This window comes from Colius striatus, chromosome 1 (genome assembly GCF_028858725.1).
Source record: "Colius striatus isolate bColStr4 chromosome 1, bColStr4.1.hap1, whole genome shotgun sequence".
Lineage (NCBI taxonomy): Eukaryota > Metazoa > Chordata > Aves > Coliiformes > Coliidae > Colius > Colius striatus.
Window position 1 is genome coordinate 102187937 of NC_084759.1, and position 13654 is coordinate 102201590.

The following is a 13654-nucleotide window of genomic DNA, read 5'->3' on the forward strand; positions in this document are numbered from 1 at the left end:
AAGATTGCAATGTTAGTGCTGTCAGGAACCAAGGGGAAAAGGCAGGTTTTAGCATCCAGGAGCATCCAGGTCACAAGGTGTTGGATTCGAAGAGCTGCAAAGTTAAGAGGAATCTATCTGCTGATTGCAAAGAATCCTTGCCCTTATATCTCTTTAACTATTCCACTCACAACGCTGTCATCATGAGCTTAAGGATGTGACTGGGAAGGAGGGCAGAAATATCTTTGAAGTCATGAAATATATTCAAGAACCTGGATACCTGCCATTTTAAAACACTGAGCTGAATGCATTCCATCTTAGCAGCAGGTTAAGTCTGAAAGCAAGGAGCATACAAACAGAAAAAAACCCTCCATGAAAGCATCCTCCCAACCTAACTCCCTCTAATTCCAGGCATTTTGGGTGTACTTAGCCATACCCCCACAAACTAGCCAGTCAGGCAGACTGCATGTCTGCAGACACGCTGGAGCCTGCCCATCACGCTGCAGTCCAAAAGACATGTTGGAAACCAGCTCTGGGGTCAAAGATTGCACACATCTGTGGAAGGGAAAACACCTGGGCTTAGGTACAGGGTGCCAGGGATGCCAAGTCGGCAGAGGGATTGCTCTGGGAGCAGGGTACCACTGACAAAGCCACAGGCATTTTCCCCAGAGCAGCATTGATGTCATGTCTGTTCTCTCCTATAGCGAACTAACAGAAAATACTAAAAAGTCTTTGCAATCCTATTGGTCTTGCTCAAGGGAGCTTGACTGGCAGGACAATGTATCTTTGTTTTCAATTAAAATCATTATTTGGGCACAGTAATTATTTAAAATCTAAGAGGAATACGATTTTGTGATTATAACCACAATTCATTATTTTTTGAACTATCAATGTTTGGTAGAGAAAGAAGAGAGGAGGATAATGAATACTACTATGACTACACACAGCATTCACTCAGACAACACAATTTTACTTGCACTCTGAAATCACTGTAATCACAAATCAAAATCATGACTGTAGTGAAAAGCCACATACAACATGCTGATATGGAGGGATTTCATTAGCAGACTACACTACTAGATACTGCAAGTAGCTCGCCTGCTATGTTCTCTTCATAAGGATACAGAGCAATCGTAACTATTCTAATAGAGAAAATGGGAAGCAGAGCAAGAAAGTAATTGAGAGAATTTGTGTTAAAATGGATTTTCTTGTCTCCTCCTGTAGTCTTTATCACCCAGATGACAAAACATTATCATTAGCAGTTTATACTAAAAGTTAACATTTGCCCATCGTTTTCTATTTTCTCTAAACCACAAAGGTTGAAGTTTGTTATATACTCCCCTTATCTTACTGTGTTACTTTAGAATCTAAGAGCACATTGTGCACATTAATCTTTCATGGCAGAGTTCACTGAAGTTCTGCCAAAATTCAATAATTATGTTCCACTCAATGCAGCAATTTATTTATCTCATTGCTGGAATTTAAAACATATAGAACAAAGTGCTTAGTTTATTTGAATTAAATGCCTCCAAAAAAAAAAAAAATAAACAAACCAACAAAAACCCACAAGACAAATCAAAATAGCTCTGCTTCATTTCTAATATTCTAAAATGTGCAGTAGAATCTATTGAAGAATGAAGTTATTTTTACAAGACCTCATGTTTTCTTGATAAACTGAAAGTGTTCTACGGTATGTTTAGGGCTCTTTTTCATATAAATGAAAGTATTTTATAAATACATTTGTAATTTTTATTCAAATGTATAACATGTATCACTTACACTGCACTACTAAAACATGAAATACTATTATATAGCGGTGATTAAAACTGCCAAATACAAAGTAAGAATTTGTACTTTGAATGGAGAATAAATTGATTCACTGCACTGAAAAAGATAACTGGGAGTTCAACAGTTCTATGGAGTAAAACCTAAGATACAAAACTACAACAAAGTTAAGCTTTGTAATTGCACTCTTTCATGATGTATTTTCAAACAAAAAGAAGATGCAATGCCCTCCAAGTAGGAAGATTAGAGACACATTATTCCTGAGGGCTGTTAAAAATAAAAATGGCATAATGGAGAATACTTAACGTCCTTCACCTTTTGTAGTCTCAGGAAAAGTAACTAACCAGTTATTTATTATAAGCAAGAAACATTAATCTACTGGTTTGGGATTTAAAGCCAGAATATAGTATCTATATATTTTAAACTTTATGAACACAGACTGCTGACTTATCTAGTGGAAATACGACTTCTTTATATGTTCATATACACAATGGATTTCTTGATGAAGGAAAATATTAATTTAATATCTTTAAAAAATCCCAAATTGGTAATATTTTAAGGTTTTAGGCAATACTCTGTTACTTTACATATTAGAGTTTACACTTCAGATATGCTACCAGACAAAGTTTGACTCTGGATTTGAAAACTACTCACAAACTCTTTGGAGCATATCTTGCTGTGATTTATAACACAACCCTTCACCAACCAAAACAAGAAGTGAAAGCCTCTAGAAGTACTGCACTAGCATATGGAGAAATTGCTTACATGCACCAGCAAATAAATTTCATAACAATTTGCAAAAATTCTACTAGTACATTTAGTTTTGCACCCAGTATGGACAATGCTTTATAATAAAATAGGATTCAACTAACAGGATTCCCTTGTTGTAAAACTTTATTAAAAACTCAGAAACATGTAATTAAATTTCGTTTGTTTTATTTTACTAATGTTTTCTACTATGAGCTTAACTGTAATGCATATTTACTATGAAAGAAAGCAGGCAAGATTAACATGTTAAAAAAATAGAGAACATTAGTAGACTTTCGAGTATTGTAATTTCATCTCCTGCAACGTAACAATGAACAAACTCTCTCAGGCAAGTTATATGAAAGTATAGATATTGAAAAGTCTACAAAACTTGAGATTTTTTTCCAGTCTAGCTCTGTTTTGCATTATGTGATAACAGAAACACACGCACACACAAACACCTTGCAAAAAAATGTACGGGTTAACAGAAGAAAGACAATACCTGTAAAGCCCATTTTAACAGCAGGAACTACAGCAAAAGGGATCAAGGGTTGAGGGGGCAGGGGAAGCTGTGGAAAGGCTGTGTTCCACATCGAAATTGCTGCTGAAGTACGGCATTGCTTATAAGTAAATAACACATATAGGAAGGAACAAGCGGATCCTCAGCCACAGCCACAAGTGCTATTATGTTAAATAAAAATATCTAACATAAATGCCATCTTCTTTACAACGGAACACACATGAAAAAGACAGTGGGTAGAAGTATATACAGCATATAATAGGAGGTCCTCAATTTTGAATTGCTGGGTTGCTTTGTTAAATACAGATTAAATGCACAAAACATTCAAGTGTACAGTAATAATGTGTTCACTTACAGTGCCAGACTTGTTTATATAATATCAGCAAGGAATAATCACTCCTTTGTTGCACTGATGATCTCCACAAGTTTCGAAACTCTGAGCACACTTGAAATGTGAACTTTCATGTTTCATGAACAGCTCCTTATTAATGTTTAGACTAACTCCCTTTCCCCCTTTTTAACAATAAAGGACAATCCAGCTCCTGCTCCCTGTCTCACAGTTCAGACCCATATCCAAGTCCAAGGAATTAGGATAAATCCAAAGGCATGTCAGAGACTTTCGCAGTACATTTTCTCCCAATGAATTTAGGCATGTATTTTTTAAACAATTATACCAAAAATCCTCACTTGCAAAATTCAAAGAAACTCCCTGAAAATGTCATTACTTACTGTTCATTGAGCATAATTTACTGAGAATAAAAGTTTAACAATTCATCTGCTGTAAATCCACAAGTGTTTTAAGCAATCCCTAATACTGTATCCTGCTTAAATGTGACAATTAGGGTTGCTTTGGCGTGTGAAAAAATATAAAGGTATCAATGATTCTCATTATGTCTTAGCTCCCTGCAGCCTGGTTTTTGGAGGTGCCTAAACTGTGGAAATTTAGAATGATAATAGCGACAATTTGGTAAATGAGGAAAAAACAGATACCCTCCCCCGAATGCTGCAGATATACTGTATAAAGTCATTTTGACATGCCTACACAACTGGTTGTGGCAGCTTTCAGACATGATTCCTAATCACAAAAAAATGCTTCAGGTTCTTTTAGAGAAAGCTTGCTGTTGGGAAGTTGATTTTGGCCAAGTGCCAAAATCATGTGCAAAAAAGGGGCCCTCATTACCAATTCATGGCAGCCTTCAGCGCTGACAAAAAAATGTGACCCAACAGGCTAAAGCAACAACTAATATTAAAAAGTATGAGACAAAGACAACTTACTTAATATTCCTTCCATCGCCACATTAAACTTTTCCGTAATTAAACCCTTGTTAGTTCAAAGCAGTTTTCAACTACTTTTAAATGATTGCACAGGCAGTCTGTAACAGTTGAAAGCTTTCTCTGTAAATTCTCCCAAGCCACTCCATTTTAACAGCATTTGGATCCACCAGCAGAACTTTCTGTTGTACACTTCTGTGAGAAACCCCTCTCCAAAAGGAAGCAAGGCACTCGTGCATATTTCAGCAAAAACTAAGTAGATGACTACAAGATTTTGCAAGCTTTAAAGACATAGGAGGAGTGAGAAGGGGGGAGGAGAGAAAGAGCTCGATACGCGGGAGCAGCTAGTTCCTAAACTTTCTAAAAAGCTTATCAAAACGGGCATGCAAACATTAAGTAATCGCAATTAACAGCACTGGCTGCACCACTATCCCGTAAAAGCAGATTTGATACACGGCCTTACCTAGATGTCGTCTGGCTTTTCTGTGGATCAAAAAGTTTCCTGCCTAAGCACAGAGATATTCTTTCACAAACCATAAAGGCCCCTTTTATTAATCCAGCACTGTAACAGCCTGCTCTCTACACCATGTTGAGAGCAGGATGCGTCAGCTTTCCAGAGAAAAACAGACTTAATACACAATTAGTGGCAGATTGTATAATAGAGGATTTATCTTAAAGAGTGAAAAGGCATTTTTTAAAAAGCAAAGAGGGTGCGGTCAGATGTTAGGCTATCCCTGAGAAAAGGGGCCTAGGCTGCACTAGTACCTAAATACTAGCAGAAGCTTACTGGGAAGGGAGCCAATGGAATGACTTTGTTTGACCCAGCTGCCAATCTCTCCTGAAGCACTGCGCCAGACTAAACACTGACACTATTTTAACTCAAATCAGGCTACAGCAGCTGTTTGCTTTCCGGCTCTCAGCTATGCACCATGGCCATGATGACTCTGCACAGCACATATGATAGAGTTGGGGCACTTCTGCTAAAATACGTTCCATGTTTGGACTGGTGGTATAGAAGCAAGGGCTGAGGGGGCTGCCGTTTGGGGTTTTTTTAACTTCTTCTCTTGTTTTTGGTTTGTGGCTTTTTTTTTTTAATAAATCTCTGCCTCCATTCTCCCCAAAGTTAAATAGAAGTGAGATTCAAGGCTCACAGAAAATTCAGCATTGCAAGTCAGGTGAATGGAGAGAAGTTGCTGCTTGAGACTGACAAGAACCAGCAAATTTGTAAAGGCGTGCATGTGCATGAATGACTCCAAAATCATCTACAACCGGAAATTATTTATTTTCCTCTTGCTAGTTTTTCTAAAATTGTTCAGCATGAAAATAAATAACAAATTGTCCCTCTCACTCATTTTTTTAATGTAAAATGAAACTGTATCTACTTTATATGTAAGAAAGTGGGCATTGCATGTGTGTTTGTGTGCACACACTTACATCTGTATCCAGATTTTGATCTAAATTGCAACAGTGCAAATTGCACTGTAAGCAATGAAGTTATTACAGGTTAAAACTGAGGGTGGAACTGGATATCCAATTTACATATGAAAGTATATGAGACTGAACTAACATATAAGGTTTATTAGTAATACACATATGGCATGGAGGTTGATATGTCTTTTCTAATTTAAAGAAAGTCAAAGAAGAATTGCAGCAACAGAAACAAAGCGCTTCCACATGTTAAAATCCAGTGGAAGCTTCTGAAGCTCTGGGCATGCAGCACAGTCCAACACAGTACCTATAGTTTTTGCTGCTTTTACACCTAAACTCAGTCACAGTACTTAAGCCAAAACGTTTTTTTTCCACTCACCCTGCCATGGAACATTGCTGGCTACTCCCAAAACTACATGTCACGATAATTTCCTTGTTCAGTAAAAAAAATTCGAAGTATATGTCCACCTAAAATTAAAAGGGGAAAAGGACAGGGGGAAGGTCTAGTTCCTGACATCTGAATGCCTTCAGTAAGCACTGCTATGTAGCTCAAATTCAGTATGAATACTGAACAGAAATAATGAGGGAAAGAAAAACAAAAGAAAAGAAATGGAAAACAAAGTAAAACAATGCAAAACAAAGAAAAAAACCCCCATCCAAACCTGTTGCTCTGACTTAGGCTGTTGTGCACCAACTGAATTTCATGGTCCATTCAACTGATAGTGCACAAGCTCAAATCTTGCTAACTAACTATCCCACCCACTGGTCCTCAAATACGTTAACTGTTTAGAAGATCCAGGAAAATATCTTAAATAATCCACCATGAAATGGATAAGGATTACATATGAAAGAAGTAATAGCCAGCACAACAAACGCCCAATGTTCCTGTCTAACACAAGAGGTGAAATGGAAGAAATGTCTTGTACTATGTCTGAAGTTCCAAGGATGAACGTGCAATTATATTTACACTAATAGCAGCTACCTACACCTGAGAAGTCTGAAATCTTAAATAACAGACAGGCAAGACAAAGCCAACAGATTTTACAGTCTCTCTCAACTTTCTCTATGGACCACAGCAAGAAACCATCTCATTTAACAAGACATGAATTTGCAGGCCTCCTATAAATAATGTGATCCCACAGAAAGGCAAGTGTGTACCCTTTGAATTTACACCTCTCATTGCACCAGACAAGAAAGGCAATGCTTCAGCAATAAGATTAGAAAGACATTAACAACACTGAACTTAGCATGGCTGGAAAAGAACAAAAGTACAAGATAAGAAACAAAATATAGGCTGGAGTGAAGTTTTGCCAGCTCCTGCCTTGAGGCAGAAAAGAGGTAATACGGCCAAACCAACAAAGAATTTATTAACAAAATTTGAGAATGGTAGGGAGGGAATTATGTTGTTTTCAGTGAAGTCAACACAGGGATTTCGATAAACCATGGTGGATAGACACTTAGAATACTGACATAAAAATGACAAGGCTGTACACTTTCATTCAAATACCATATAATTAGCAGAGAGCTCATGCAACCGTCTGCTTCTTGGAAAGTTAATTGAAAAAATATTCCTGTTTTGGTTTGTAAGGGTGGATCCTCTTAGAGTAATCTTGATTTATATGTTAAATACTCTTGTCATAATTGCTTCAGGGTGAATGTGGGAGAGGGACGTGGTATCTGGTTTTTCTTTCACTTTTAAACAAACTTTTGGCAGCCTTGAGCAATGCATGAAGAAACATAGGGAAGCATTGGAATAGGTAACTAGCAGAGTTTTGCTGATGAATCCAGATCTTTTTCTTCCGAAAAATCTGTTTAAAATTTTTATTATCTTATAAATGAAGTAATAGTACAGCTAAACACATTTGCAATTCCTGTTGTGGAAAATCTCTGCTTGCACCTAAAAGGGTTCTGTGTTAGAAATAACACATTCATTCTTTTAACCTTGATTTTGAGGTTAGGGAGATGAATGTACGTGAGATTACACTGTGTGCATCTATGCCATCTAAAATCTCTTCAAATCATTGGCCATTTTTTATTAAATTTAAGAGGTTTCCAGTGTATTTTTGAGAAACTCATCAACTTTCAAATCTCCATCTAATATTGAATATAGGTCAAATGAATAGAATTATTGTCAGCATTCCCATGACCAAATATGGAAAATCTATAGAAGAAAAACACCTTCTATCTGCTTTGTTCCTTCACAGTAAAATCTTCCATCAGACCCATACACTCTTTTAAACATCAAAGTTCAATTAAGCTCAAGAAATAAATCCATAGGAAACAAGGCTTCAAGGGTCATGAACTACCTTTGTTTCACTGGGGGGCAGGTAGAAGGCATATTGAACATATTGTCCAAAGGCTTTGTTTGCTTTGCTTTTTAGTTTCAACTCATTAATAAGAGTTACATCTTTTTGCTATAATTTCTTCTATGCTTTGGCCCACTACTTTATGACTAAATGACTCCTCACTTCAAGTCATTTGTAAAGTTGTAATTGATTTCAAAGGAATCAGGATTTTATCCTTTTCATCTCCCAAGCCATAGTATATTGCCAGATGGTCCCAGAAAATGATGCATGTAGAGCACTGTGCAGCTAACACTGTGAAGTGATTAATAACTTTTAGCTTCCACTTGTGCATAGGCCACTTCTGGAAGAGACAATGGCCAAAACTATGACATACTATTTCAAGTCATATATGCCACTCTGGCACAGGAGACTCTTAGCTGCTCCAATGCTGTTGATTTATTCACCTATGGAGGCTTCTACTATCTGAACTTTCAAGAGCTATCGCTGCTAGGCTGGAAGCCTTTCACCAATAAGAATTAGCAGGACAAAGCAGAAAAAATATTTAAACATAGAACAAAATTTTAGGTGAGCAAGTTAGATTTACAAACCAAAACTGACTTCAACTTTATTTCACTATCTACTCCACTGGTACATCACACATTACTAATTTTATCAATATGTTTAATTTATAATATGCCTGCTTTAAGCTGAAAGACCGTGGTGAAATACAAGTGAAAAGAAGAAAAAGAAAAAATAAAACCCAAACAGACAAACCCCACACCCAGGAATACATGCCATACTTTCTTTTAAAAAGTGAGAAGCACAAATAAATTTAAGAGACAGTCACCTATTCATGGTGAAATGGAACCCAGATGCTAACTGACTGAGAAGAAACTTGCCTTAGAAGCTTGATAAATATCTTTCATGAAGGATTTTCATAATCCTTTGAGTAAGGCAGTGCCCACTACATCTCTACCAACAGTAGTGCATTAGACCTTTCTGTTCCATTTGATTGGGAAAATCTGGTGTTGCCATAGTCCATAGGCTTCTTTTGAACAAGAGCATAGAACATGACAGTGACTTTTGTAGATATGGAATTAGTTTACTTCAGATTCTAAAATTAGTCTTACACAATCTCAACATCTCCAGATGCTTCTTTATACTCATAAATCCACTAAAATGTTTATATTGTCCAATGCAAAGGGGTGAATGCCTGCTGTGGATTGTTGCTGCAAGGCAGCAATAACTTACTATGTCTTTTCTGCAACAAGTTGCAATATTTTTTTGAAATACAATCTATAGACAGTTGCTTTTTCTGTCACATCTCCCACATTTCCACAAGCCACAACATATTTATGCTTCAAGACACCTTCTGGAACAAATCAGTTTTAGTTTTGAATTAGAATACGGCATGACATGAGATAGATATAAGTAGGGTTTCTCCTAATAAATTTGTATGCTTTTAGAACAGAGAACAAGCAAACATCAAGCTTGCATATACGTCTTACTTCCAAGCCAAAAAAATAGCCACCATATGTATTAAAATGTCAGTATCAAATATAATTAGATTAGTTTTAACACAACTGGGTCCCCAAAGACCATCATACAATCTTCTTCATTCTGTCTTTGGGACCAATTATCACGTTATTATGCTGAGTAGTGCTGAGAATCCATCAAGGAAGAGGATCCTATTGTGTTGCGAAACAAAAAGGCAATCCTAGCCTCAAACACCATCTTACTTTTTTGCTAGTCAAATCCAGACTTGGTACATAAAATTCCTTCTAGAGCTCATACACAAGGGTAGCTCTCTTCTCCCACCACCATAATCTCTTTTGAAGTTCTGGCTACTGAAGAAAGGAGACATATTCTAGTTTTTCCTCTGTGGATAAATATCTTCTACAGATTTACTCGCCGTCATTTTCCTTAACAATACGTTAAAGAGGATAAAAAAAAAAAAAAACCCCACACACAAAGAAAAAGAAAAATTAGTTGGTAATGTGCCCCTCCAAACATTAAGCAAGCCATTTCATACAAAAAACTAAATATAAACTACTGAGATGGACAGCAAACAAGTTCAGTTTACAGTACTGCATATTACTAAGGTGATAGAAAGTCTAGGAAGCAATGTGATACAGCAATTCAAGGTCACTAAAAATCAAGATTCTTGGTTTATTTCTGACCCTGCTCCTAGCTCAATGGGTAACCTTGGGTATATAGCAGCTGCCTCTGTCCCAGATTTCAGCTGATATAAATTCACATGCTTAAAAGGTATGTGAAAAAGGCCTGACCCGTCGAGCCTTCAGTCCCTCACATCTTAGTTTTTCTAAAAGTGTGGCAGATAATTTTCCTGTTAATTTTAAATTAATTAATAATATATTAATATAAGCATTTTGAATTCTTGATAAATGGTTTGAGGTCCACCTTTACAGCAACGGCAGAAGAAACAAAGAAAGCATTGCATCATAAATTATTGTAGACTGAACTACAATTTCTGATTGCCTGTAATGTTCATCTACATTATAAATAAATACTAAACAAGTATCTATTGAATATTCAGAATAAATTTGTGGTTGATTTAAGTGCTAGTTTTATGTAAATTGGAGAGCCAGGGCATTAGATTCACTTTTTTACTGCACGCTTCACAAAGATAGACCTAAGCACTAATGTCAAGAGTTTTAAACTACTTGCTTCACTGCAAAGCTTAAATAATCAATCATTCTGCCAATGCATATGCATTTAAGTCAGTACTGTGTTGACTTTTCAAATATTTTCACTTTTTAATATAAACTTTTCAGACAAAAAATTCTCATAGAGAACAAGGACTCTACACACCAAAGTGGAGAGAAGTTACCACTTTCTGTTTTTTCAGTCTCACCTGTTTAAGCTGACACAGCACAGATTCATGTATTACTCGTCTGAAGGATAGCTTATTTACCAGCCCTTTAATGACTTACAGTTGGAATGGCTTCATTGAGGATTCATGATGGTATTGACTATTAGTGTCAAGCAGAAGAGCCTATTATGTAAACCAGGAGACTAAAAAGCTATGTCTTGGATTCTATTCAAAACTCTAGAGTGAGGAAACAAGAAGCGGGTGAGATTTGCATATAATGATGATTTCAATATAGCCATTTCAAATAGCCATTTCCATTGCTACCTATTTAGACACAACCAAAACTAAACCTGGCAATATGGAAGAAATTCTTCAGGCCTTTCTGTCTCCTACATCAAAACAGCTGGATTTCCAAACCATTACAACTAGAAGGTTTAGAAATTAAAGCCTTTATTTGCGTATTATAAATTCACCTAGAAATTGTCTGTAGACAAAATATGCAACTGAAACAACATACCCAACAGTATTATTGTATTCATGCAAAACTGTCTGTCTAGAGTTTTCTCCTTTCAAACTCAATACAAGAAACAAAAGGAACACCTTTAGGATCCTTTATTATTTGCCAATCAGATACTTAAACAAAGAAGCCATAGGTAATGAAGCTTAGTGATGATGTGCTATTATTTGACATCTATGAAGGCTCAACAGAAAACACCATCAGCTATAGCCTCTTGACTATGCTAGGTTAAAAATAATAATACCACATTAATTGGTTAGGAGTCTGTGGTATAGTAGAATAGGTTTTACAAGAACACAAAGTAGAGGAAAGCAATACATTTGATCGTTTTCCATCAAAACAACAACATAGTTTTGTCATAGGATTTTGATATTCTAAATTTTCATGACTGTCACTAACTTTAAATTAAAAGTTCTATGAAATAGAATATTTTACTTAGGTTAAATTAGGTAGGTCCCTTTCAGTATCTTTCAGTTATTTATATGTGTTAACCACTGCATATAGACTTTATTTTTTATAAAAGCCTTCTTTTGACTAAAATCAGCTTTTATTACACTCCGAGCTGCATTTTATTAGTCATTTTAGGCACCACTTTATTGTCACTGGAGAAGTTTCAAGATTAATCTAAGGCAACTTCTGCATCTCAGCTGAAAAAGTAGCAGCTATGAAAAGTAATTTTCGGTTAGTCACATCATCACAAATTGGTTTATAGTTACACTATATACTCAAGTTGTGAGAATAGTCTGCCACATCTGCTTAATACATATAGTTTCCATTAGTATTAGAGGGCTGTATGAAAGTACTTGCACATGCTTATTATCCTAATCTCAGTAGTAATCATGTGTTGTGAACAACCAAATATATAGTCTGCGTTTATCACTCCGTGGACTTTTGAAATAAAGAATCTTGGTATGTAATGATCCCTACATCATGATATTTAAGGAGCAAATATTAGCAGAATGGGTTCAAAAAAATTCAGCTAAAACTTTCACCAATACTGTGTTCTCTTAAAAAAGTAACAAGAGAAAACAGACAGCAGACAATAATCGCTTTGAATTCACCTGCACTCAACTTGATACGCTTAGCACGTTTAACAAACATAACTTCAAAACTGTGACAAGTCCTTGGAAAGAGCTGGATAGCAAGCTGATTCATTTTCTTCAGCTAAATAATGTTCTGAAAGCAGTAAGTATCCATTGTGCAACTGACTGAGCACCAGAGAGAACATAGTCAGGAGAGAGGACAAAGAAACAGAAGGAAAAAAATCTGTTTTCTGGACTTCACGGAGAACAATACTAATGTCTTCATAGCTTTTTGAGGGAGTATTTGAGCCTGCATAGCTTGGACATGAAGAAGTCATGTCCAAGGATATGGACACGGAAAGGGAGCAATACTTGAGCTTTCATCATTTGGTGTGAAAGATTAGCAAGTTGACATCTAGTATCAGTACAGTGCTCACAAGTAAAAGGACCAAAATTGGAGTGGTAGAATGGAATGAAAATGATAAGCAAGAATTGCGGATATGCTAATAATAATAACAAGAAAGTGCAAAAGGAAATCCAGAAAGTGGTGGGTTAGAAGTTAGAAGTTAGAAGAGAAAACGAAAGGGACGTTTTTTTCCCCCTTACCTATCAAGCCAGAAACCTTGGGGCAGGAGAAACAGAAACTTAAATTCTTCACTACTTCAATTTCTGTTGTTGGATAGAACTAATAATAGACATCTCTGAGGTTATTCAGTCCTAGAAAGAAACTAGTTTGGAAAAGAATAGAAAATCTTTCCTAGTAAAAGGCACCTGTGAACCAATAGCAGCAGAGAGATTAACAGATTCTGTTAAATTTTTCAATTTCTCTTACCAATAATACCTAGACGGCATGTCAGCACACAAATGCTTTTAGTATTCCTATAAAAAAAGTGACTTCAAATATAGCAGAAAGATGTCTGAAAATTCCGTCCTTCCCTGGTTGCACTGAATGAGCATAAGTGTTATATTAAACTTCATGGGTAAAAAGATTGTCTGCTGTGCTTTATAAATTACTCATCACAAGCTTAATGATGACTCAAACATTATAAAAAAAGGAAAAAATTACAAACAGTCGATTTTTGTTTTGAATCTATGTTGAAATATGTTTCTTTAAAACAATGAGGTTCATCTCAGAGATGCAGCTGTAATATGGAATTGTGGGATTTCCATGACAATGAGGCTATGAAATTTTATAACAGCTGGAGATCAGCTCCTATACATCTTTCTTCATGAAAAGTGACATGCACTAGTTTTTGATTCAGAGCT